This window comes from Eurosta solidaginis, chromosome 4 (genome assembly GCF_040869045.1).
Source record: "Eurosta solidaginis isolate ZX-2024a chromosome 4, ASM4086904v1, whole genome shotgun sequence".
NCBI classification, from domain to species: Eukaryota; Metazoa; Arthropoda; class Insecta; order Diptera; family Tephritidae; genus Eurosta; species Eurosta solidaginis.
In genome coordinates, this window is record NC_090322.1 from 245,192,932 (window position 1) to 245,218,491 (window position 25,560).

General features: G+C 36.2%; 1 protein-coding gene across 8 annotated transcripts in view; it reads right to left on the reverse strand.

The window, feature by feature from the left end:
• The window catches only part of LOC137251201 (longitudinals lacking protein, isoforms H/M/V), a 131,417-nt gene that overhangs the window by 66,751 nt on the left and 39,106 nt on the right, over positions 1-25,560 (reverse strand). For all 8 annotated transcript variants that reach the window (XM_067785387.1, XM_067785384.1, XM_067785379.1 and 5 more), the window contains exon 3: positions 12,043-12,138. The gene's annotated coding sequence lies outside the window, so the exon portion shown is untranslated. The remainder of the gene's footprint in view (positions 1-12,042; positions 12,139-25,560) is intronic.

A 25,560-nucleotide genomic window follows, 5' to 3' on the forward strand; every position in this document is an offset into this window, starting at 1 on the left:
TGGACATCGAGGTGAGAACTATGAACTTCTCAATGGTTAGAGAATAATTGAAGAATAATGTGGGATATCAACTTGAGAACTATGAATCTCGTAAACGTTGATGAATAATTAGAGAATATGTTGGATATACTTGATAATTAAAAATGTCTGATAAGTTACAGAATTTTTCTCGATGCTTATTGGGAATATTTGTTGTCTTATGGCTAAAGTTGCCTTCCTTTCCCCTACTACTACATAACAACATTTGCAATCTTGTACGAGTTCTCGGCATACTCAGAAATAATACAATGTTACTTGAAAACTTGCGAGAGAAAAAGAATGCTTGTGCTCAAGTAGAAGTGCAAATTCTGTTCGAAAAAACTTATAAATACAGTCACTGTTATCCCTGGCACTTAACCGACCCTTCTTTTACGTATTTTGGCGCATTTTTAGGAAAATTCATCGAAAAACAATGAATTAAAACAAAACCAAATCGGAAAATTTTTCACAAACTATTAAGAAATTTTATTTGAAAAATTCACAAATGTTATAACTCATCCCATTATGACGTAACAAAAATGGATACAAACGATCTAAATTTGCACGTTTCAATGGTATTCAAACTTTGGTTTTTGATTTGCATAACTTTTACACAAAAATTACAAAAAACATTAAATGTATTCAAAAATCACCCAAATCTTACCAATAATTTACCTATATATTAAGAAACAGTTCTTAAAAATAAAAACTTCAGAAAATTTTATATATATAAATAAACAATAAAAATTACTACAACATAAAAAAGTTTCATTAAATGTCAAACGAAACGGAAAATAAGTTTGCAAACCAAAATCAAAAAAAAAAAAATAATTGAGCCTAAGGCGAATCTAAACAAGGTGATGGCAAGGCGAATTCAGAACCAGGTGTTGTTGTCCCAACAACTGATTAATTCTTCTTCATTAATTCTCATACAACCATTTGTACAACAATATGTTTGTTAATCGGAATCAATGAAAATTTTCTTTTGACTTGACATTCTTCTGCATGGCGAATTGGTTGAATTCGCTTTGCCATCACCTTGTATAGGTTCACCTTCGGTAATGGCAAAACGAATTCAGCTAATTCGCCGTGCAGAAGAATATCAAGTCAAAAGGAAATCTTCATTGATTTCGATTAATTGACATATCGAAGCAAGGCGATTTCAGTACCAGGTGTTGTTATCCCAACAGCTGATTGCTTCTTCTTGATTATTTTCCATACAGCGCCTTGTAATTTAATATTTAATCGAAATCAATTAAAATGTTCTTTCTTCTGCACGACGAATTGGTTAAATTCGCTTGGCCACCACCTGCTATGGATTCGCCTTGTATCGAAGCAATCAGCTGTCAGCAGAATTCGTTTCGACTGGGTGTTTTTCTATCGCTTCTATATTTTGTTGTTTTCCAATTGAAATTTTTTCCTAAGCAAGCAGAAAAAATTTATAAACGATAGAAAAAAGGCCCATTATTTAAATTTCCGTAGTAAGTAATAAAAAAATTAATTTTTTTTTTAATGTTATTATGCAGCCCTAAGGCAATCTCTGGTCACCCGCCTCTCTGTAGCATTCAGTTCGTGAATTAGAAAACAAACAGTTCAGTCACTTTGGTATGTCATTTTCAATGTTTTGCTGTTTTTGTTTCATTCAATTTTTTTTTTGGTATTTACTAGCCAACCACAGTTTTTCTACACATTTTCACAACACTTTTTCTTTGTTGCACTTCGCAATCCGTAACGCATTTAACTACGTAATATTACAACTTTTTATGTGTATTTCCGTTTAATACGTTGGGGGTACTTTTTCTGAAATGTTTTTCTATTTCATACCTTTTTTATCATTATGCTCACGAATAAGTAAATATTTATTTACAAGTTTTTTAGCGTTGCTTTTTTTTTGATCAGGGCTGCGCAAAATTACCGCAATGTTGTTTTTTATAGACCATCGCGTTTATTTTCCGCTCGCCAATTTCGCATTTTGTAATTTTCCCTTTTTCCTTATCTTAAATTTTTTAGTTAAATTTTTTTGTTTTCATGTTATATAGCATACATATCTACATATATTTAAACAAAATGAAACCAGTTATACTGATGATATGACAGGAGTTTGAAAAATGTCTAATCCTATTGGGATCCCGGAACATTTCTTAGAGACTTTTATCAACTATTGTTAATATATTCCCCTAATGAGTTAGTGATCGATCAGGTATAGAAGTTATCGATATTTTATCGAAATGTTATACATTTGCTATTATAAGGGTAAAATTCCCCAAATCATCTTTTTATAAACCATCTGGCAACATCGTTGCTCACAATGCACATGTCATTGTGAATAGCATAAACAAAAAGAATAAAACACATCCTAATATATTCTCAGCTATTGTGGGGTAGCGTGTAAGAGGGAATAAGATACATATGTGGGGTGAATTATGAAAATGTCGATTGGCAATAGTGTCCTCGCCATGTTCATATTTCACCACCATAATTCCATATTTGTGCAACCAAGTGCTTTGAGGCAATTTTATGATTTAAAGTTTGTATTTTCGGAAATTAATTAAAAATAATTAGTCTGAAGGTATATAATTAGGCTTTTCCGGTCTAGGTTTTGTTAAGTGCGAAATAAAATTACATAATTCCACTTTTCTAACCCAACGTTTCGCTAATAACTTTTTAGCATCATCAGGGGTATATGTTTATTTGTTAAATCTGTTACAAACAACAAAATACAAAAAATGTTAAATTACATACAAAATATATTGAATTTGATAAATCCGTATTAAAATCAACTAAAAACAGATAAAAAATAAATAAATATAAATAAAAATAATTTAATAAACCCAACCAAGGAGTTTATTCATTGTACAATCCGCACCATGGCAACGATATGTCGGCGGCGTCCTCCACGATGTAAATCTTGGACATTCCACGACGATGGGATTTAATCCCAAGTAACCACGGGTGAGTTTCAGGGGTCGGCTAGAGAAGCCGTACCCAATATGGTGACCGTGATATCGAAGGATTGGTGGTGAGTGGAAAATTTTTTATTTGGATGAGTTCAGTTTTGGCGATAGCAGTGGAAAGATAAAGTGCGTGTGGTGCGAAAAAATTTAACAATATAATTTTCTAAATAAAATTCAACAAAACTTCAATATATAATTTTCTAAATAAAATTTAACAAACCTACAATATAATTTTCTAAATAAAATTTTACTAAACTACGATATTATTTTCTAAATAAAATTTAACAAACCTACAATATAATTTTCTAAAGCAAATTTAAACAAATCTACAATACAATTTTATAAATTAAATTTAACAAATCTGCAACACAATTTTCTTAATCAACATTTAACAAAATTATAATACAATTTCCTAAATTAAAATTCAACAAAACTACAATACAATTTAATAATGAAAATTTAACAAAATACACTTTTCTAATTCAAAATTTATCAAATTCTACAAACTATTAACTTTGGTAAACCAGTGGGCCTGTACATAACGGCACTCGCACCACGCCACGCATAACGGAACCCAAAAACAACGTCACACAATATAACGCCATTTTCCACCACCGCCAGCATTAACGCTCAGCGGCGAACATCAGCAGTCAGCGGCAGCGAAGCGGTAGCATCACAAATTTTTGAATATAAAGATATTGCATGCGCGAACTTCGGTGGAAAGCAGCGGAGCGTAACATAATTCTAGTAGGTCACTTTCACCACACCAAAAACTTTAACACAATTTTTAACATAATTTAAGCACAGAAATACACTGATTGGAGTTTTAGTGAGTAAAAGTTAAAATTCTGAACACATTAGCTGAATAAAAAGTGTACAAATAATTATTAAATAACAAATACAGACAGTGGTAGTTTAACAAATTCTGCTGTGGTAAGTGGTGAATGTGACCTACTAGAATTTTGTGAAGCTTGCCTCACACGATTTTTCGTCTATGCAATATCTCTATATTATAATCGTTCTGGTAGCATCAACATCGCAGAAGCAGCGCAGCAGAAGAAGCAGCAGCGATTACGGTGATACCGAAGCAGGCATTTAAGTATAATACATACATATGTATATGTAGTTTTTTGTAAATTTTGTATACATAACATAATAGATTTTTTTGAATAGCAACGGTGCGTCCGTTTGCATGTAACATGTAACATAAAATTTTGAGATTTTTTTTTTGATATAAGCGGTGGTTTCGGGCAGAACCAATTAACATTTTTTGATATATGTGGTGGTTCCGTGGAAAACCAATTAAGATTTTTTTGAATAAAGTGGTGCGTCCGTGATTACGACATTTTTGAGATTTTTACCAATTCATACTTATATACTTTTGTGCCATTTTAAATTTAATTACTTTTACAGATTTTTCATACAATTAGATTTCAGTTGCAATTAATTCTTCCAATAAATTTTTAAACATTCGGTTAGCGACAATTCACTGTAAATCAGTTCAACTTTCCCAAAAATTTTTTACTTTTCTTTCCTCAACATTTCAGCTTCAATTGTAAATTCCGACATTCAAATAAGTGCTTCAATAATTGCATAGGAGTTCCAACTGAATTGTTTTGCTATTCTGATAACTACATATGTACAACTTTAGAGATAGGAAGAGAGTTCACAAAACTTCTAAATCAGAACCAGATTCCGATAAATTAGGTTCAAACTCCGAAAGTTTAATTTCATCTTCGATCGAAAAAGCCGCAAAACAGGAAAATAAATTATCTTTGTCAGCAGATTTCACAGGCTTCGAAAATTCTTCCAACGAAAAATTAACTTCAACTTCTTCTAACGTAAACCCAGATCTTAACGATCCAATTAATACAAACGTTGCCTCACCTTCTTCTAATTCAGCTTCAGATCTTAACGATCCAATCATGGCAACACTTTAGGAAAAGAAAACTTTCATTAACATGTGTGCTAGTTCTATTAGAGAAAATTACAGCGGTGTTCCTCTAGCACTTGAGACCTTTATAGACAAAATTGAATTACTTGAAAGTTCGCTAGTGCAAATTTAACTAATACTTTTATAGCATTTTTAAAATCAAAACTTTAGGGTAAAGCCCGTTAAGCAATACCAAGACAAGTAGCTTCAGTCAATGAAATTAAAGTAGCTCAACGTAGTAGGATCAAACCAGACAACTCGAAAGTTGTAGCAGGGAAAATTGCGGCGTTGCACGTTAACAATAATAATTATACAGATTTTGCCAAAAAAGTTGAAGAATTAGCGGACTCACTTGAGCGGTCTCTTATTATCGAAGTAGCGAAACTAATTGTAGAACAAAATAACGAAGTAACAGAGCGTCAGGTTTTAGCACAGAAAGTGACAGTTGTATCATTCCTCCCAGATGTGAAATCTTCAGACTTTTTGATTTAGGAGATTCACCCGAGCCACTTTTCGCGGACTCACAGGAAATTGAAAAAGGCGTTTTCACAGCTAGGTGCATTGTTAATTCCGGTAACCCAATAATTAAAGTCATAAACACCACGGATGATGTCAAGTACGTGAAAAGAAACAGTATTCGAACAGAAAAACTTTCAAATTATAATGTTTATACAATTAACAAGACAGAAACCGAAGACATACGTACAAAAAAATTAATTTCAATTTTAAACAATCAAATACCTCAACATGCTCAAAGTAAATTAATTGACCTTTGCATAGATTATGGCGACATTTTCGCTCTTGACATGGACAAAATGACTTTAAACAACTTTTACGAGCAAAAATTAAGATTGACAGACAACGAGCCGGTATATGTTAAAAATTATCGATTGCCACACTCTCAACGCGAAGAAATAAATCGCCAAGTAAATAAACTGTTAGACAACGATTTGATTGAACCTAGTTACTCCAATTACAATAGTCCTTTGATTGTAGTCCTAAAGAAGGATACTAATCGTCAAAAAGGTTATCGTATGTGCGTAGATTTTCGCGAAGTAAACAAAAAACTCATTTCTGATAAATTTCCACTAGCTAGAGTAGACGATATTTTAGACAATCTCGATAGGGCAAAGTATTTTTCGACATTAGATCTCTTTTCGGGATTTCATCAAATCCCCTTGCATCCTGACTCACGTGACATTACTTCTTTCAGCACTGACCGAGGTGCATTTAGATGGAAAGTGCTTAAATATAGCACCAAATTCATTCTCACGAATGATGACAATAGCTTTGAGTGCGAAAGGGCATTTTTATCTTTGAAAGCAGCGTCACTCTCACCAAAATAACTTCAATATCCAGATTTTACTAAACAATTCATTATTACCGTTGATGCTTCAACAACTGGATGTGGCGCTATTTTGAGCCAAGAACAGCAAGGCAGTGATTTACCAATTTGTTTCGCTTCCAAAGCATTTAATAAAGCAGGGCAGAAAAAAACCAATTATAGAGTTGGAACTCTTAGCTATTTACTTCGCAATAAAGCAATTTCGACCATATGTTTATGGCACACATTTCATTGTAAAATCAGACCATAGGCCACTAGTATACCTATATATCATCTATATCACTATCGCGTATTACAATCGATGAGATTAAGGAATCGAACAAACAAATTTTAGCAGTACAAACAAGATCAATGACAAAACGGCAAAATGACGAAAACCTTCCTAGGAAAACAGACAAAAACGACGAAAAACCACTCACTAAACATATCTACGACAAATTTTCATTTAATTTTTCAAAAAAGATTCCGCGAATAAGATCTGAAATTACTTACGATAAAAATAATAAAACAACAAATTTGAGAATTTTTGCGCATATAAAACATAAAAAACTCGAGTTACTTAGTTTTGAGCTTGTTAACGAAATAATTACTTTAGAGAAATTACTTTCGAGGCTTGAATCAGAAGACAGCAAACGAAAAATTAAGCAAATAGAATGGCCTAAAGATTATATTTTTTTCAATCATTTTTCAATTACAAATTTAAAAGACCGCGGAAATAAAATTTTAAAATATCTAGAAATTATTCTAACAGATCCAGTAGAGACTGTAACAGACAATGACAAAAAACTTAAGTTAATGACTATCTACCACGACGACCCAATTTCAGGAGGACATTGTGGTATGAAAAAAATTTACGCAAAACTAAGAACAAAATTTTATTGGAAAAACATGACTCACGATATAGCAAAATATGTTAAAAGTTGTAACAAATGTCTTTTGAACAAGGTCAAACCAAAAACTAAAGAAAACCTTGTTATAACACCAACACCCTGTAAACCTTTTGAAATATTCGTAATTGATACAATAGGACCCCTATCTGAGTCCAAATATGGTAAAAGTTCGCACTTACCATGATTTGTGACATGACTAAATATTTGGTAACAATAGCTGTACCAGATAAATCAGCAAAAACAATTGCAGCTACACTTTTTGAAGGATTCATTTTAACATACGGCACAATGAATGCCATAAAATCAGATTTAGGTACAGAATTTAAAAATGAATTATTTGAAGAATTAACTAAACTTCTAAATATTAAACACAATTCTTCAACTGCATACCATCACGAAACTGTTGGTACAATCATACGTATTCATAGAGTCTTTAATGAATACTTACGTGCATATTTAAACGAATCCTTTTCAGACTGGGATGTACATTTAAAATATTTCACATTTTTACACAATACTACCACAAGCACAGTTTTTGACAATCAATTTCTCCTTTCGAGTTAGTTTTTGGAAAAAAAGGCAACTTTGCCTAATGAATTAAGAAAAGAAAAAATTTACCCAATTTGTAATGTCGAAAAGAAGTTAAGTTTAGAATGCAGAAAGCACACAAAATCGCACAAAACCTAATATATAAAAATAAGTTACAAAGCAAAAATCTATATGATAAAACGGCTCGTCCGTTAATTGTCAAAATCGGAGATAAAGTACTTTTACAGAAAGAACCACATCAAAAACATGAAAATATTTATCAAGGTCCCTTTATTATAACTAAAATTAACGAAGCTAGTGTAACTATTTTCAATGAAGTTAAAAACAAAGAAAAAGTAGTATATAAAAATCGCCTAAGTAAATTAACATTACCTTAATACTTTGATTAAACCTTAAATTTGATTGGAAAAAAAAATTCAAAAATTTTTTTTTTTTAGTACTAGCATTTAGGCAGCCACGAAGGCTCAAAAACTATTAAAAGAAAAAAATAAAAATAGCACAAAATGTTGTATATTCAAGAGAAAAAAAAACGTATTTCATAAAAATTGTTCATACTGGATAATAAAATTGTATTTCTTAATTGCTAAAACAAAAGAAGACATATGTAATATGTAACATAGATGTAAAACTTCAAAAAAATTTAAGTTAAATATATGTATAAAATGTAAATATTTACAAGGAAAAAAACAACAAACAATATATTTTACTAAATTAAATTCAAATTAATATTGCTAGGTTACATTCAACCTACTTATAATAAACTACTAAAAGTGTAACTAAAATTCGAGTATTTAACTTCTAAGTTTTTTTTTTTTTTCAATTAATACTAAAAATAGTTCCGAACTAACGAATCCAAAAGGGGAGGAACACCCTAATGTATTGTAAACATATGCGTTCGTTCGCAACAATTTTTATAAGTTTATGGGCAAGAAGAATGTGACAAAACTGATCACTTTGTCAATTCTTCTTTTCCACAAAAAGGGTGATGTGAGGGTAAAATTCCCCAAATCATCAAACTCAAGGAAAGCTAGACGTCGGAAAGATAGGCGTCGAAAATCTTCAATCACAATAGACTGCCAATGATTTCGCAACTCGACTCTCACATCTGCTCTCTGAGAGCACACCTCATCCTGAAGGAATACAGGAGCAGTGGGAGCATATCTCCAAAGCACTTCGTACTGTCGCCGAGGAAAAACTTGGTTACCGGCGGACACGAAAAAACAACTGGTACGATGAAGAATGCCGCATTGCAACCGAAAGAAAAAAATCGCTGCCTACAGGCTACGTTAAAAGCGACAAGAGGAGTGTGTGAACGCTATCGTGAGTTGAAAAGGGAAGCGAGATGCCTTTTCAGGAAGAAAAAAGCAGAGCAGAAAGGCGTGAGTGCGAGGAGCTTGAGCTACTAGCCACCAGGAATAACGCCCGAAAATTTTACCAAAAAATACGGCGACATACGGAAGGTTTTAAGACCGGGGCAAACTCCTGTAGGAACGAAATCGGCGACCTTGTAACTGATATCCATAGAGTGCTTAGATTATGGAGGGAACACTTCTCTGCTCTCCTAAATGGAGGCAGCAATTCACCGCGCAGAGATGGAGAACCCGATCCCGCAATCGATGATGATGGAATATATGTCCCCCCGACCGATTATGACGAAGTTAGAATAGCAATAACCGGATTGAAAAACAACAAGGCCGTGGGAGCTGATGGATTGCCAGCGGAGCTATTCAAGTACGGCGGCGAGGAGTTGGTAAGGCGCATGCAGCAGCTTCTTAGCAAAATATGGGTGGACGAGAGCATGCCCGACGGTTGGAATCTAAGTGTTCTTTGCCCAGTCCACAACAAGGGGGATACCGCAAACTTCACCAACTATCGTGGAATCAGCCTTCTTAATATCGCATATAAGGTCCTTTCAAGTGTATTGTGCGAAAGATTGAAGCCCGCCGTGAACCGGCTGATTGGACCTTATCAGTGCGGCTTCAGACCTGGTAACTCTACCATCGACCAGATTTTCACAATGCGCCAAATCTTGGAAAAACCCCGTGAAAAAAGAATCGACACACATCACCTCTTCGTCGACTTTAAAGCCGCCTTCGACAGCAGGAAAAGGAGCTGCCTTTATGCCGCTATGTCTGAATTTGGTTTCCCCGCAAAACTTATACGGCTGTGCAAAAAGACGTTGAGCAACACCATCAGATCAGTCAGAATTGGGAAGGACCTCTCCGAGCCGTTCGAAACTAAACGGTTTCAAACAGGGTGACCCCCTATCGTGCGATTTCTTTAATTTGATGCTGGAGAAAATTATACTAGCTGCAGAACTTAACCGCACTGGGGCAATATACTATAAAAGCGTGCAATTACTGGCATATGCTGATGACATTGATATCATCGGCCTAAACACCCGCGCTGTTAGTTCTGCTTACTCCAAACTGGAAAAAGAAGCGGTAAAGATGGGATTGATGGAGAATGAGGACAAAACGAAGTACCTGCTGCCATCCAGCAAAGAGTCAGCGCATACGCGCCTTGGCAACCACGCTACTGTTGGCAGCCATAATTTCGAAATAGTAAGACTTCGTTTATTTGGAAACCAGCAACAACATCAGCACTGAAATCCAGCGAAGAATCAATCTTGCCAATAAATGCTACTTTGGACTAGGTAAAGTCCTCTCTCGGCGAACGAAAATCATACTCTACAAGTCACTTATCGTCCTACCGTCCTGCTATATGGGGCAGAAGCATGGACCATGACAACGGCAGATGAAGCGGCTTTGGGAGTCTTCGAGAGAAAAGTTCTTCGAAAGAATTATGGACCTCTACGCGTTGGCGATGGCGAGTACCGAAGAAGATTTAATGATGAGCTGTACGAGCTATACGCAGACGTCAACATAGTCTAGCGAATTAAAACAGAGCGGCTGCGCTGGCTAGGCCATGTTATGCGAATGAAAGATGATGTTCCGGTCAAGAAAGTGTTTCTATCGGAACCCGCCTATGGAAGCAGAGGTAGAGGGCCGCCCCCACTCCGTTGGAAGGACCAGGTGGAAAACGATTTAAACTCCCTTGGTGTGACCAATTGGCGCCGGTTGGCGGAGCGACTGGCGCGCCTTGTTGGACGGCCATAACCGTTTAGACTGTTAAGCGCCAATTAAGTAAGTAAGTAAGTAAGTGGGGTGAATTATGAAAATGTCGATTGGCAATAGTATCCTCGCCATTTTCATATTTCACCACCATCATTCCATATTTGTGCAACCAAGTGCTTAGAGGCAATTTTATGATTTAAAGTTTGTATTTTCGGAAATTAATTAAAAATAATTTAATAAAGTTAATTTAATAAACCCAACCAAGGAGTTTATTCATTCTACAATCCGCACCATGGCAACGATATGGAGGCGGCGTTCTCCACGATGTAAATCTTGGACATTCCACGACGATGGGATTTAATCCCAAGTAACCACGGGGGAGTTTCAGGGGTCGGCTAGCGAAGCCGTAATACTATCGATAACAAAGTATATCAATGAATTGACCGATATTCATAGACAGGTTTCGGGTTTTTATGACAATGTTATCGATTTATTATTGAAAGTCTATCGATTATTTGTCTAAAAGTTATAGAATTATGTATTATCAAAATTTACCAATTTGTTATCGAAAAGTTATCGATTTGTCATCGGAGTGTTTCTAACCTCCTGTTTGTGGGTTATCTATTAGTTATGAAAAAGGTACCGATATGTTATCAAAAAACTATCGAATTTTTTGCGAAAAATTGTCGTTTCGATAACGAAAAGTTATCGATATTTAATAAAAAAGTGGTGGATGTTACTGTTATATTATTATATTGTTGAAAAATTATTGTCATAAAATAAATTCTGATAAAAGTTCAACATAAAATCGATAACACATCTGTAAGCCGCCGATGACAACCCGATAAAAAAACAAATAGGAAACCGATGTTAACACATTGCACTTCACGAGTACTTAGTACTCATGCCATTTTTATTCATTTTTTTCATTAATATTTTATTTTTGTTCATATTGATTTTAAGTAATTCTTCGTCTCTTATTCGAATAATGGATAAAAGATAAATTTTATTGAGATTTGATATATTGGAAATATATTGACACCGAAAATTAATAAGCAGAGCATATATAAAAAGGGCCACAATTTACGATTTTCATGAAATTTTCAATTTACAGAAATGCTCATTGGAGGAAGGGTACAGTAAAAGGGACAAAGAAGGTCACATCCTTTTCAAAAGTTTCGGGCGTTATGGAAAATTCGCGTGTGTGAAGCTATCTACCCGAAATCGTTGTTGCAGGGTTTGGAAGTAACTGTTGTCATTTATAATATTTACTTACTTATTTATTGCTCTTTGCGAAAGTTTACTACTCTTCTTCGATAGTATGGGAGGCTGGTTAGTTGAATTAGATCCTTTCTATTCGTTACATATGTGCCTGAAAAGGAGAAAAATAATATCGGTTAGTTGAATATATGACTCAAAAATATATTTTTTTTTTCTTTTTGAATATACATATATATTTGCAATCTATTCATAGAACATTAAGAAAATTATTTAACAATGGGAGTTTGACTTGTATTATTGATCTCCAGTGAGGTCAATAATAATACAGTGACAAATGTACAACGTACATATACATATGATAACATATACATATTTAGATGTAGAGAAAGAAAGAATCAATTAATTAGTAGTTTGATTATTATTATGTTTTACTTTTTTTTTTTTTTTTAGTTAGTTTCTAAAAAATATAAAAAAATATAAAATATATAAATAGTTTATAATAAAACTGTTGTTGAAAGTTGAAGTTGTAGTTTAAGCCTAAGCGAAGGAATTCGCCGCCTTTTTGGTCAGTCGCGGCACTCAGCGGGAAAAGAAGCCAACAACGAGCTAACTACAAGTTGGTTTCCAATAAACCAACGTTCGCTATGATCTCTTTATTTTCTTTAAAAAAAATCTCACTACTTCTGTATGCCAATGGCCGCAAAATAGTCAGAGTTGGTTATTTCTGCAGTGTTTATCAACTAACTACAGGTCACTAATATTTGTCAAAAAAAATTTTAAAATTTTAAAGTCTAAAAAGTAACATGCAAAACGTCGTGAAAAGAAAACAATTTCTTATATTTAAAATTTTTTTTACAAATACATATATCGGGTTGGTTTTCTTAATTTCTCTGTTACAGTGGTTGACACGGCAGGTTAGGTTATGTCGAACTGGTCGGTCCTGACATAAACTAAATGAGTCCGTAGTGTGACCAGATGTTTCTAAATGACGAAACTGAAAACCTTATCGAAAACCAGGACCTATGTTTTAAAATAACTTCGTCCTTTGCAAATATTAGAAGCTGTCTAGTACCTATACCACTTACTTACTCTTTCTATATATGACAGCTGTATCACTTCTTGCAAGCGCAGGGCACGAGCACAAAGCGTGCTCGATCGTTTCCTCCTCCAACCAACACTTCCCAAATCTGCTATCACTGGTCAAGCCTAACTTAAAGGCATATGACGCCAGAAGGCAGTGTCCAGTCAGAATACATGTCACGAGATATACAGTCCTCCCTTTTAAATGATAGCAGTAACTATGTTATTCTAAGGTTGTTGTAAGACCTACACTTGATCTTCGACACTTTACAGCCCCACGCTTGGGTCCACGGCCTTCCCGTTTGATCGGTCATGTATAACTCTCGCCTTCTCTTTATATAGCTTTTCTCTTCCACCAGGTCTACAGGTGGATTGTGTAGAGTTAGGGCTGTGAACTGCATCCGGATTTTTCAACTGTCCGGATAAACCGGATATTCGAATAACCGGATAGCTAAGCAAAAAATCCGGCTATCCGGATATCCGGATTCATAAATGGGAAATCCGGATATCCGCTGTTCGGCTATCCGGATACGTAAACGGAAGATCCGGATATACGGATACTGGAATATATAAGTTGAATATCTCCATATCAGAATTGAACGAAGCAAACATCGAAAAATTATTCACAAAATATGTTTGTAGATTATTAAATTACGGTCAAAAATTAAAAAGCTACAATTTTACAAACAAGTGAAAATAAGAACAGTGTCATTTGTTTATATTGTGTAACAACGTTTGTAATTGATTATAATGCCCCACGAATTTATTGTTATTAATGTTAAATAAACATATATGGTACATCAATTTGTTGCTTTCACTGGATATCCAAAAATACGGTTATTAACCGGATCTTCATAAATCCGGATAGCTTTACAAACGAATATTAACCGGATATCCATGCCGTCCGGATTTTATCCGTGTCAACGGATATCCGTATGAATATCCGGATATTCGAATATGCGGATAGTCCCAGCCCTATGCAGAATGGCATACAGTGCAGCCGTCGGGGTTGTTTTCAGTTCCCCCGTAATGCTAAGCATTAATAGCTTGTGTACCCCCTGTCATTTTTTAAGGTCATGGCAAATTTGCATTATTTTTCAACTTCTGAATACAGCAGGAATATTTTTATTTCAGTAAATAAGTTATTGGACATTCACTTTTTTTTCGGCTTCAGAAGTCCTTGATAACATTCTAATGTCTTATTGAGCTCTAACCCTGCCCGTTAATCAAATTGTATCCTATAAAAGTTTCACCAACCTGTAAAATATTGACTATGTGAAAACTACCTAAGAGCTCAGATATTCGAAGGGGTTATAGAGCTTCTCATGCCAAAACTTATGGTATATAAATCTGGAAAAGCTGTAAATAACCAAGTTATGGTAAACAAGTAAGGAAGGTTAAGTTCGGGTGTAACCGAACATTACATACTCAGTTGAGAGCTATGGTGACAACATAAGGGAAAATAACCATGTAGGAAAATGAACCGAGAGAAACCCTGGGATGTGTATCAAATGAAAGGCATTAAAGAGTATTTTATGAGGGAGTGGGCCATAGTTCTATAGGTGGACGCCATTTAGGGATATAGCCATAAAGGTGGATCAGGGTTGACTCTAGAATGCCTTTGTACGATATGGGTATCAAATGAAAGGTGTTAATGAGTATTTTAAAAGGGAGTAATCCTTAGTTCCATAGGTGGACGCAGTTTCGAGATATCGCCACAAAGGTGGACCAGGGGTGACCCTAGAATTTGTTTGTACAATATGGGCATCAAACGAATGGTGTTAATGAGTATTTTAAAAGGGAGTGGGCCTTAGTTCTATAGGTAGATGCCGTTTCGAAATATCGCCATAAAGGTGGACCAGGGGTGACTCTAGAATGTGTTTGTACGATATGGGTATCAAATTAAAGATATTAATGAGGGTTTTAAAAGGGAGTGGTGGTTGTTGTATAGGTGGTCGCCTTTTCGAGATATCGCCATAAAGGTGGACCAGGGGTGACTCTAGAATGCGTTTGTACGATATGGGTATCAAAAGAAAGGTGTTAATGAGTATTTAAAAGGGAGTAATCCTTAGTTCCATAGGTGGACGCCGTTTCGAGATATCACCATAAAGGTGGAGTAGGGGTGACCCTAGAATTTGTTTGTACAATATGGGTATCAAAAGAAAGGTGTTAATGAGTATTTTAAAAGGGAGTAATCCTTAGTTCCATAGGTGGACCAGGGGTGACTCTAGAATTCGTTTGCGCAATATGGGTATCAAACGAAAGGAGTTAATGAGTATTTTAGAAGGGAGTGGGCCTCAGTTCTATAGGTGGACGCCTTTTCGAGGTATCGCAATAAAGGTGGACCAGGGGTAACTCTAGACTTTGTTTGTACGATATGGGTATCAAATGAAAGGTGTTAATGAGTATTTTTAAAAGGGAGTGGGCCTTCGTTCTATAGGTGTTCGCCTTTTCGAGATATCGCCATAAAGGTGGACCAGGGGTGACTTTAGAATATGTTTGTACGAGATGTGGGTATCAAATGAAATGTGTTAATGAGTATTTTAAAAGGGCGTGGGGCTTAGGTCTATAGGTGGACGCCTTTTCGAGATATCGCCATAAAGGTGGACCAGGGGTGACTCTAGAATGAGTTTGTACGATATGGGTATCAAATTAAAGGTATTAATGAGAGTTTTAAAAGGGAGTGGTGTGAAGGCGTTTTCCATATATCGACCAAAATGTGGACCAGGGTGACCCAGAACATCATCTGTTGGATACCGCTAATTTATTTATATATGTAATACCTGCCAAGATATTAAGGTTTTTTATTTCGCCCTGCAGAACTTTTTCATTTTCTTCTACTTAATATGGTAGGTGTCACAACCATTTTATAAAGTTTTTTCTAAAGTTATATTTCGCGTCAATAAAACAATCCAATTACCTTACCATGTTTCATCCCTTTTTTCATATTTGGTATAGAATTATGGCATTTTTTCATTTTTCGTAATTTTCGATATCGAAAAAGTGGGCGTGGTCATAGTCGGATTTCGTTCATTTTTCATACCAAGATAAAGTGAGTTCAAGTAAGCACGTGAACTAAGTTCATTAAAGATATGTCGATTTTTGCTCAAGTTATCGTGTTAAAGGCAGGCGGAAGGACAGACGGACGACTGTGTATAAAAACTGGACGTGGCATCAACCGATTTCGCCCATTTTCACAGAAAACAGTTAACGTCATAAAATCTATGCCCCTACCAAATTTCAAAAGGATTGGTTGATTTTTGTTCGACTTATGGCGTTAAAAGTATCCTAGATATATTAAATGAAAAAGGGCGGAGCCACGCCCATTTTGAAAATTTCTGTTATTTTTGTATTTTGTTGCACCATATCATTACTGGAGTTGAATGTTGACATAATTTACTTATATGCTGTAAAGATATTAAATTTTTTGTTAAAATTTTACTTTAAAAAAAATTTTTTTTTAAGTGGGCGTGGTCCTTCTCCGATTTTGCTAATTTTTATTAAGCATACATATAGTAATAGGAGTAACGTTTCTGCCAAATTTCATCATGATATCTTCAACGACTGCCAAATTACAGCTTGCAAAAATTTTAAATTACCTTCTTTTAAAAGTGGGCGTCCAAAATTTTACTAATTTTCTATTCTGCGTCATAAGTTCAACTCACCTACCAAGTTTCGTCGCTTTAGCTCTTATTTGTAATGAATTATCGCACTTTTTTGGTTTTTCGAAATTTTCGATATCGAAAAAGTGGGCGTGGTTATAGTCCGATATCGTTCATTTTAAATAGCGATCTGAGATGAGTGCTCAGGAACCTACATACCAAATTTCATCAAGATACCTCAAAATTTACTCAAGTTATCGTGTTAACGGACGGACGGACGGACATGGCTCAATCAAATTTTTTTTCGATCCTGATTATTTTGATATATGGAAGTCTATATCTATCTCGATTCCTTTATATATGTACAACCAACCGTTATCCAATCAAACTTAATATACTCTGTGAGCTCTGCTCAACTGAGTATAAAATTATCTACAAGGAACCAAATACAAAAAAAAAATAAAAATTTACGGACCCTCTCTAATAAATTTAGGTCGGTCTTTTGCAACTTTTTTATTTTGTGTGGGGACCCACTTGATCTAATATACAAATCTAAATTAAACCTATGTAAATAAACAGCTGCATATGTATGAACTGATTAGCCAAGAATGTTAGTAGCACACCATCAATTTGAGAGTAGCTCGATCTTAAGACTTCAAAATTTCTGAACTTTTGAAGATATTTCTAAAATACGTCTCCGTTATCTTAATTTCATAACAAGATACTCGTATCTATTTGTATTTTGATCTCTCGCGAGAAATTCATCAACCCATACATACGCATAAATGAAAGCAGGAAATGTTTCTAATAGTGGGGTATATAATTCCTAAACATTTAACGATAATAAATATTTCCACTTAATTGTTGTGTTCTAAAAATTTCCAGGAATTCAGCATACGACTGAAAGGTAAATAATACAAAGAAAAGAAAGAATTCATGCGCACGCACACAATTTCAAGTTAAACGCAGGCAAAAAGCAAAAAGAATCAAAGAAGAGTGAAGAAACGCGCAAAAAAGTTGTTGAAAAGGAGTTGCAAAATATAAATTTCTTTTGTTTTTTTATTTTTTTATACTAGATAAATAAATATGTATGTGTAGGTATACTTATGTTATTCTACGTGTGTATCTTCCAGTGGCGTATTATCCATGTGCCATCTGAGGGTATCGTGCATCAAAGGACCCCATAAAACCTTTCGTTTTTTTTAATTGATTGGAATTTCTTTACGCCAACACTTGTCAAAATTGGCTTGCAGACCTGCCATCTTCAGTGCCCTTTTCGTTTTTTTAATCTGTGTACTATATTTGCTTTACTTTATGGCCACGTTCCTCAAGGTACGCCGTAGAACATACGCCTGAAATCAATATTATTTCCCAGAAGAAAAATAATTCTGCAGCTGGGAGGTACAACTGAATTAATTGTAGCTACCAGGGGATGTACTCTCTTCTCTCTTGTGGACCCTAGTCATAGGTGACCTCCTTCAGTTATTGAAATCCAATGGATTTCACACAGAAGAGTATGCAGATGACTTAGTAATCTGCTTCACAGGGATGCACGAGGAATCAATAACCAATCATACCAAAGGATCCCACCAACAATCCGATTTTCAATGGAAGCAAAATACCTAGGGGTTACACTGGACGAACCCTCACGTGTAATGCTAATGGACATTTAATACTGTTGTCAAGCCAATAGTCACCTATACTTCATTAGTTTGCTTCCCGAAGACCACGCAAAGAACAGCAATAACAAAATTAAGCAAACTGCATCGACTTCTTACTAGTGGGAATACCTTCCTTCCATATTCCTAGAAAAAGAGGCAACACTTGCTACACTGAGATTTCAAAATATTACTGAGATACTAAAGATCGCAAACATGGCAGGGCATATGAAGGTAATAAGAACAGGAAACCCCTGTCCCTGCGCTCAGAATATCACGTAACTTCGAAGTGTCCATTGGAAAACAAAAAATCCATATACTGACCCTGAGGTCTGGTTTACGGATGGCTCGAAGTTTGATGACGGAAAAGCGGGAGCTGGCATCTATGGGCCGAACTACAAGAAATCCTTACGAATTGGATGCTATCCCTCCAATTTTCAGGCAGAAATTCATGCAATGGAACTTTTAGGTATAGAATGTCTACGTACTATTCTTATTATGTCTAACAGCCAGGCAGCTTTACGTGCCTTGCAGAGTTCCAAAAATGCTCTTAAGCTAGTGGATGAATGCACTGGAGCCCCGAATGATCCGGAAGCCAAAAATCAGGTTTTGTTAGAATGAGTTCCCGGGCATCATCACCTTCATAAACTAGTAGACTCCCTAGCCAAGCAAAGTGCTGTAGCAGCATTCTATGGTCCAGAACCCTTCTGGGAAACCGTAAGTAACTGGGAAGCAGTTCAGACAACACTGAATTAAATGCCCAAGGCAAAGGTAGGCCAAATTTATTAAACTTCCAGCAACGAGATTGTCGGACAAACTGATTTATCTAAATAGAGATGACCTACGGAACACTGTAGTATACGATATCACCTATGTAAGTTGAATCTATACGATACAAAAACTGTCGCCTTTATGAACTTGAGGTTGAAACTACGGTTCACATTCTCTGCGAATGCGCCTCTCTGGCAAGGCAGAGACTCTGCCATCTGGGTGATAAGACTCTTAACCCCTTCCTCCACATACAGTAATATGCCAAGCGCAATAGAACTAAATAAAGGTCGCAATCCATTGAGTCCTAATAATAATATTTCCTGTAAATCACAAAAAATAACAATTATTTCCAGGCCCAAATAAAAATCTCAAAAATTACCATTATTTTTCGAGCAAATTAAAAAAACTTAAAATTATTTTCGGAACGAAATAAAAAATTCAAAAAACTGTTCCTTAACCACATTTTTATAATAAAACTTATACATAACTGTTATGGTCCCCGGATAGAATGTCAACTTTACCACTTCCAAGCTTTTGCAGATGCTTGACTGCAGGTCCACAGAAATGCCCATAAAATAAATTGTAAAAATATGGAATAGAACAATAAAATCAAAACAAATATTTGCACATACATAAGTATGTATGGATGCATGTTGCATCAACTGCAACAAGCATACGCATCCATATAAGCGCGAAAGTGGAAAACAACGAAGCCATGCGCCTGTAGAATAGATTGTTTGTACACCGACATCTTGTTGCATAGAGCAACAGCATCATCATCATCTTCATTACTACGCTTGTAAGCTTGCCACATTCAACATGCGTTTAGCCAATATATATGTATGTACAGTGTGTTTGCTGATCATAAATGGTCGTAAATCGTAGCTTGAATACTGACATTGGCTGCTGGAGCAGTACATACTACGCGCGTCTAGCGACTAACCAACCAACCGAAAGACCAAACGACTAAGAGACCGTCAGTCATCTTAACCAAACACACACATTGAAACCGAAATGCAACTGCAGCTGTTGACGGTCGGCGGCGAATAGCAAACAGGAAAATACCAATAACCAGCACAAGAGCAATGGCAAAATCAAATTCAAAATCAAAGCCAAAGTCGCAGTGAGCAAAGCAAATAAGGCCAAGTGCAATAACCAACTCATTTATTGGTAACTTGCGGATGCAAGTTCGCGCTTAAAGAATCTACACAAGAAAGACAAAAACAAAAATAATAATAATGCACTTCTCATAGGGATGTAAATCCCGTAATACTTAAACGTAGATTGGTTTATGCAATGTTTGGGTGTGAAGGCTTAGCGGAACTTCATTACAGCCAATTAAGTGGCTGAGTAGTTAAGGGATCTGCACCTACACCGTTTCATAGGAGGGCGGGGGAATGTCGATAACCTAGGACTGCAGGGAGGTTATTGGGCTATATTTCAAAGGAGCCTTCTTTACATCGGGCTGCCTTGGGCACTAACCTTACAAAGATGCGCTCTTGTGGTGGATAACTTTTCTTAATTAATTATTAGACTGCTGAGAGCGCCATTTAGGCAGGAGATTATACTACCAAGTTGTAATCCTTTGAAAATTTTAACGAAGATAAGCAGAAGGGGAGGGGAGAGTTGAGTCGCAAGTCATAAATGATGGAATCGCAAGAAGTGATGAATTGAACTTGGACAGTAAAGGTTGCAGATAGTCAGTTACCTGAAGGTGCAGCAGGCGAGTTCGAATAGAGAAGAGGCAACGAATGAGGATACAAAACAAGTAGAGTTAACGAGTTCTCTCTCAGTATCGGGCAAAAGTAAAAGCTGTCCAGCGATTGGGAGCCGTGGCTGTTCCAACCGACCGGGAGTCTGAGTGATTAATAAGGGGTCTTTAAGCTGTGGTTACAAAAGCTTACAATAGCTTTGAAGCGACAAACCCATGCTGCTGCAAACGTTACGAGGTGGAAGAAGCTTCGGAGGGATTGATGAGGCAACGAAGCCGAATTGACCCAGTATCATGGCCGTGAGGTAGACTTGCCGTATCGGCACGAAATATAGGATGAATTGACATCAATAAAAAGGAAACGTTTCCTTACAGCTGCAAGTCAGAAAGAGAGGTAACTGAAATACACCGGCTTTCTATTGAAGATCAAAGAAAGGTAACACAGCAATTTCGGTTGCCCCCCAAGGTGATAAAGGGAGTGGCGAAGCAGCCCCAGACCACCAAAGACAAGGCAAAACGGCATGGTTTAAGGTGGTGAATGGAGCGCAGGTCCCTACCATACCACAGGACGATATATAAATCTCAAGTGTGGTGAAGTCTGAGAACTTGCTGAATCTGTTCGCGTATAAAGCACGGGTTCGAAAGGTATTTCCTCGTAGTTAGCTGCATTTCAGATAGAGAAGTCCCAAGGACTAGAGATGTAGAAAGGGAGCTTGAGATATATGCACAAGCAGCTCTTAAAGATAAACATCCAAACAACTCGAGCAAACTTCTCCTGACTCTTGAGGCGATGTCTAAAGACAATTGCTTCAAACCGACAACGGCAAGCCACAAGAGCAAGGTTTGAATTGGTGGATATAGCTCTTAGTCTAGCTAAATGCGAAAAACATTGGGATTCGTAGCTTCACGCAAGAAATAACTCTTTGAGATGCCGAAATCCGAATAGAATATTTGATCCCGTGTCCAATTCTAGTGCCGAAATCCCAAACCAAGTGCAGTTCATCACAAATATCACCAGCTCTTATACATTCTGCAAATCGCAAACACAAACACATCCCGCCTAGGCATAAATACATCATGTGTGTGCACATTAGATTCTAGGACGTTGTACGCACTCGCAACGGCGAAAATATTGCAAACAAAAAACATGGCAATTGGAGAATGTGCAAACATCGCAGCCGCTTGGGCTATTGCACTCGTTGTCTGTAGTTACAGCTCTGTACCACTGCAATTAAAGAATTGACCAATGCTTGATCTTACATACGTATATTGTTTTTGTAATTCTTTTTTGTTGCTATTGGTTTATTTGTACGTAACTATTCTTAAGTGCCATCGACCGACTTCTTTCCATACCTCGAACTTGCCTTACGCATCTGCCATCGCATCCAACTATGGCGCGCACATTCGCATTCCGTTTATTCGTAAAGCAACTAAAATTGAAGTATTTAGGGTTTCAGTAACAAGTAAGCGAGCTCGATGGTGATTTTGTGATCAAATTATATATACCAGAGTATCGTTCTTCCTAAAATCGATTGCCTGAGATCGTCATAAAAGACCTTGATGTATTCGAAATCCCTCTGAATATCTCAGCAACCCGCTGCATACTTACACTTGCTGAGCAGATTGAACGAATTCATTGGAAACTGATATTGGAAACTCATCTCAACTGACTACTATTAAATAGTTTTACTTCCCAAGAAGCTTATCATACAAGGGAGTCCGGTTATCCTACATTTTAGCAAGACACTTCTTGCCTATAGTTAGTTCAAAACGGCCGCCGACACGTCAGAGGCCTCATAATAACTCCCCTCCATGAATTTTATAATAAATGCGTCTCAATATTTCAAGTAATAGCTTTTGTGGACTACCCGGGTGGCATATACAACCTTAACTGCAACAATGGAAACAATGGTCACCCTTATTATGATTGTTTTTATTCAGAAAGCAGTCAATCACTCTTTCTTTGGCTGAAGATTTTAAGCCCGTCAACCTATCATCAAATATTTTCATATATTAAGAAAGAATAATAAGTTCTTGAGAATTTCAACATAAAGTCTGCAGATTCGTTGCTTTCTCCACAAATCCTCATTGAGGCCAAGTCAATGCAATATGCTTTGCAGTCGTTACACTTTTCCAGCACGACACAGAGGTCACTGATGGGCACATTGTCTTAACGTAACGCCTTTAACCCTTGCTGTACCAGTTACCATGGGCGAACCACTTTTTCAAGTTTGTAGAGCCCATTTTTTATGTATACTTGAACGATTTTTTGTTATCCCTTCTAAAAATTTGGTTTTGCGACAGACCAGTTTAATTTTATGCTATCTTCGGTGCTACTTTCAGTTCTTTAGAGACCTCCATAAGATCATCGAGAAACGTGTGACCGGGAATAGCTAAAAGCCTTGCACTTAAAACCGACTTCTTAGGGCCCTTACCATAGGAAGCCAAAACTTGCATTGATTTTTCCCACTTTGCAAGTGTAGACCAGATTATATTTGCCTGGCTTTAGTATTTATACTCACGCGGGGCTTAAATAACTTTCTGGGAAAATGTAGACGGTCGTAGTCCTCCTGGCCAAGTCATCAGTTTTACAGATGCCTATAGTTGCCAGGTACCCTTTGATACTGAAGTACTGTGATATTTCATTGAGAGATCTGTGGATTTCGGCGATCGCCTTACTTTTGTAGACAAGTTTGTTCATGGCCTCTAGTGAAGCCTAGCTGGCTGACAAAAGAGAGAAACATTTCTCATTTTTTGGCAGAAGCGCCAAATAATTTTTGTATCTATACATATGGATTGCCTCGTTGCTCGTTAATCAACGACTAAACCACTACTATTACGATGATTTTATTCTTACCAACACAGCCACAGTCTCAATTTTGGTGACCACTGATGTAGTGTGACAATGGAAAAGCATTTTAAGTAAGAGTTAAGCTGATACTTATTAGGCTCAACTATTTTAATTTAATCTAACCTATCACCAGGGGCCAATGAATTTCCTCTAGAAGAAAACAGGGAAGGAAAGGAATTTGTATGTTTAGAAACAAGTTTTTTGCGCTATGCAGTCCTATGTAAATTTCGAAGTGATGCTGAGTAGATGGCACTCATCAGAAGTCTATCACAAAACCCTACACCCTGTATTTCCCTTATTTATACTCCAAAGTTTTTATCTCAAAAATAAAACGTAACTCTTTTTGGTTTCGCATAAAATTTAAAATCAAGAAACTAAACATCCGATACATAATTTTTCAAACATTTCCAAGGTAGCGACCAAACAAAAACTTGTCACCAGACTTTGTCACAAAAATTACCGCAAAAAAGGGGTGAACTAAAAATGTTACTGGCTTACGTTGCCAATAAGAATGTCAAGCCATTTTTCATAGAACCCAAAGGCATCAATTATACACATCCATACAAAGCAAATTTTTATATAGGAATCTTTTAAGTAAAACAAATACACGAACATAGGTGCATATGTACAAACATATATATATATACATATGTATATTTATAGTTTTTACTTTTTTAGAGCCTGCAAAGGAACAGAAAATCAGAAACCTTGCCAACGGAGTAGTTTTTGCCGCTTCCTTATCTATCGGTGGCTTTAGAACTGCGCTTGGTGGTGGAAATACCTTTTCTACGACGTAGCATTTATAAAAGTTGGCAGAATATACTACATTTAATTTTCATTGCATATGTATACGTACATACATATATATATTGATGTACATTAGGGTGGGTTAATTGTATGAAGTGCACAGCACATTTATGGAATACCTGGTTCACTTCTGATCCACTTAATCTGGGTCAGCCCCCATACGAAATAAAATCTCGATCACATAAGATTTTTAATGCAGCATCGTGCGCTGACAGATGAGTAGATTGCATGTACGTATTTGTATGGAGAGCGACAAATAGCGCATCATCAGCGCCATCTGACATGATAAAATAGCAAACTTTCAACTTTTATTGCAGGCAAAGCATGAGAAGAATAATTTAACATTTGTTTTGGCTATAAGTGCTTTCAGACTTTGCAAGAGCAATTATTTTTCCTAATTTGTTGGTACTTTTCTAATATTTTACACAATTAAAAACTGCATTTTAACAAATGAATAGGAGACAAAATATGTTTACAAGGTTCATATAACGTCGGTACAACGCCAAAGTCACGAATGTGCCATTTCTGTTTTAACGAAATATTATATATGTCAAATTTTGCAAAGCCAAAACAACAAATGTGCATTTTTTTTTTTTTTGGAAAAAAAAAAAATAAAAAAATCATTATTCAATTAACATTACTTAGTGGTTAACAAAAGAAAAAAATCGAACGAAAATCATACTCTACAAGTCACTTATCGTACTCGTCCTGCTATATGGGGCAGAAGTATAGACCATAACAACAGCAGATGAAGCGACTTTGGGAGTGTTAGAGAGAAAAGTTCTTCGAAAGATGTATGGACCTCTACGCGTTGGCGATGGCGAGTACCGAAGAATATTTAATGATGAGCTGTACGAGCTATACGCGGACATCAACATAGTCCAGCGATTTAAAACGCAGCGGCTGCGCTGGCTAGCCCATGTTATGCGAATGAAAGGTGATGCTCCGGCCAAGAAAGTGTTTCTATCGGAAGCCGCCTATGGAAGCAGAGGTAGAGGGCGGCCCCCACTCCGTTGGAAGGGCCAGGTGGAAAACGATTTAAACTCCCTTGGTGTGACCAATCGGCGCCGGTTGGCGAAGGAGCGACTGGCGC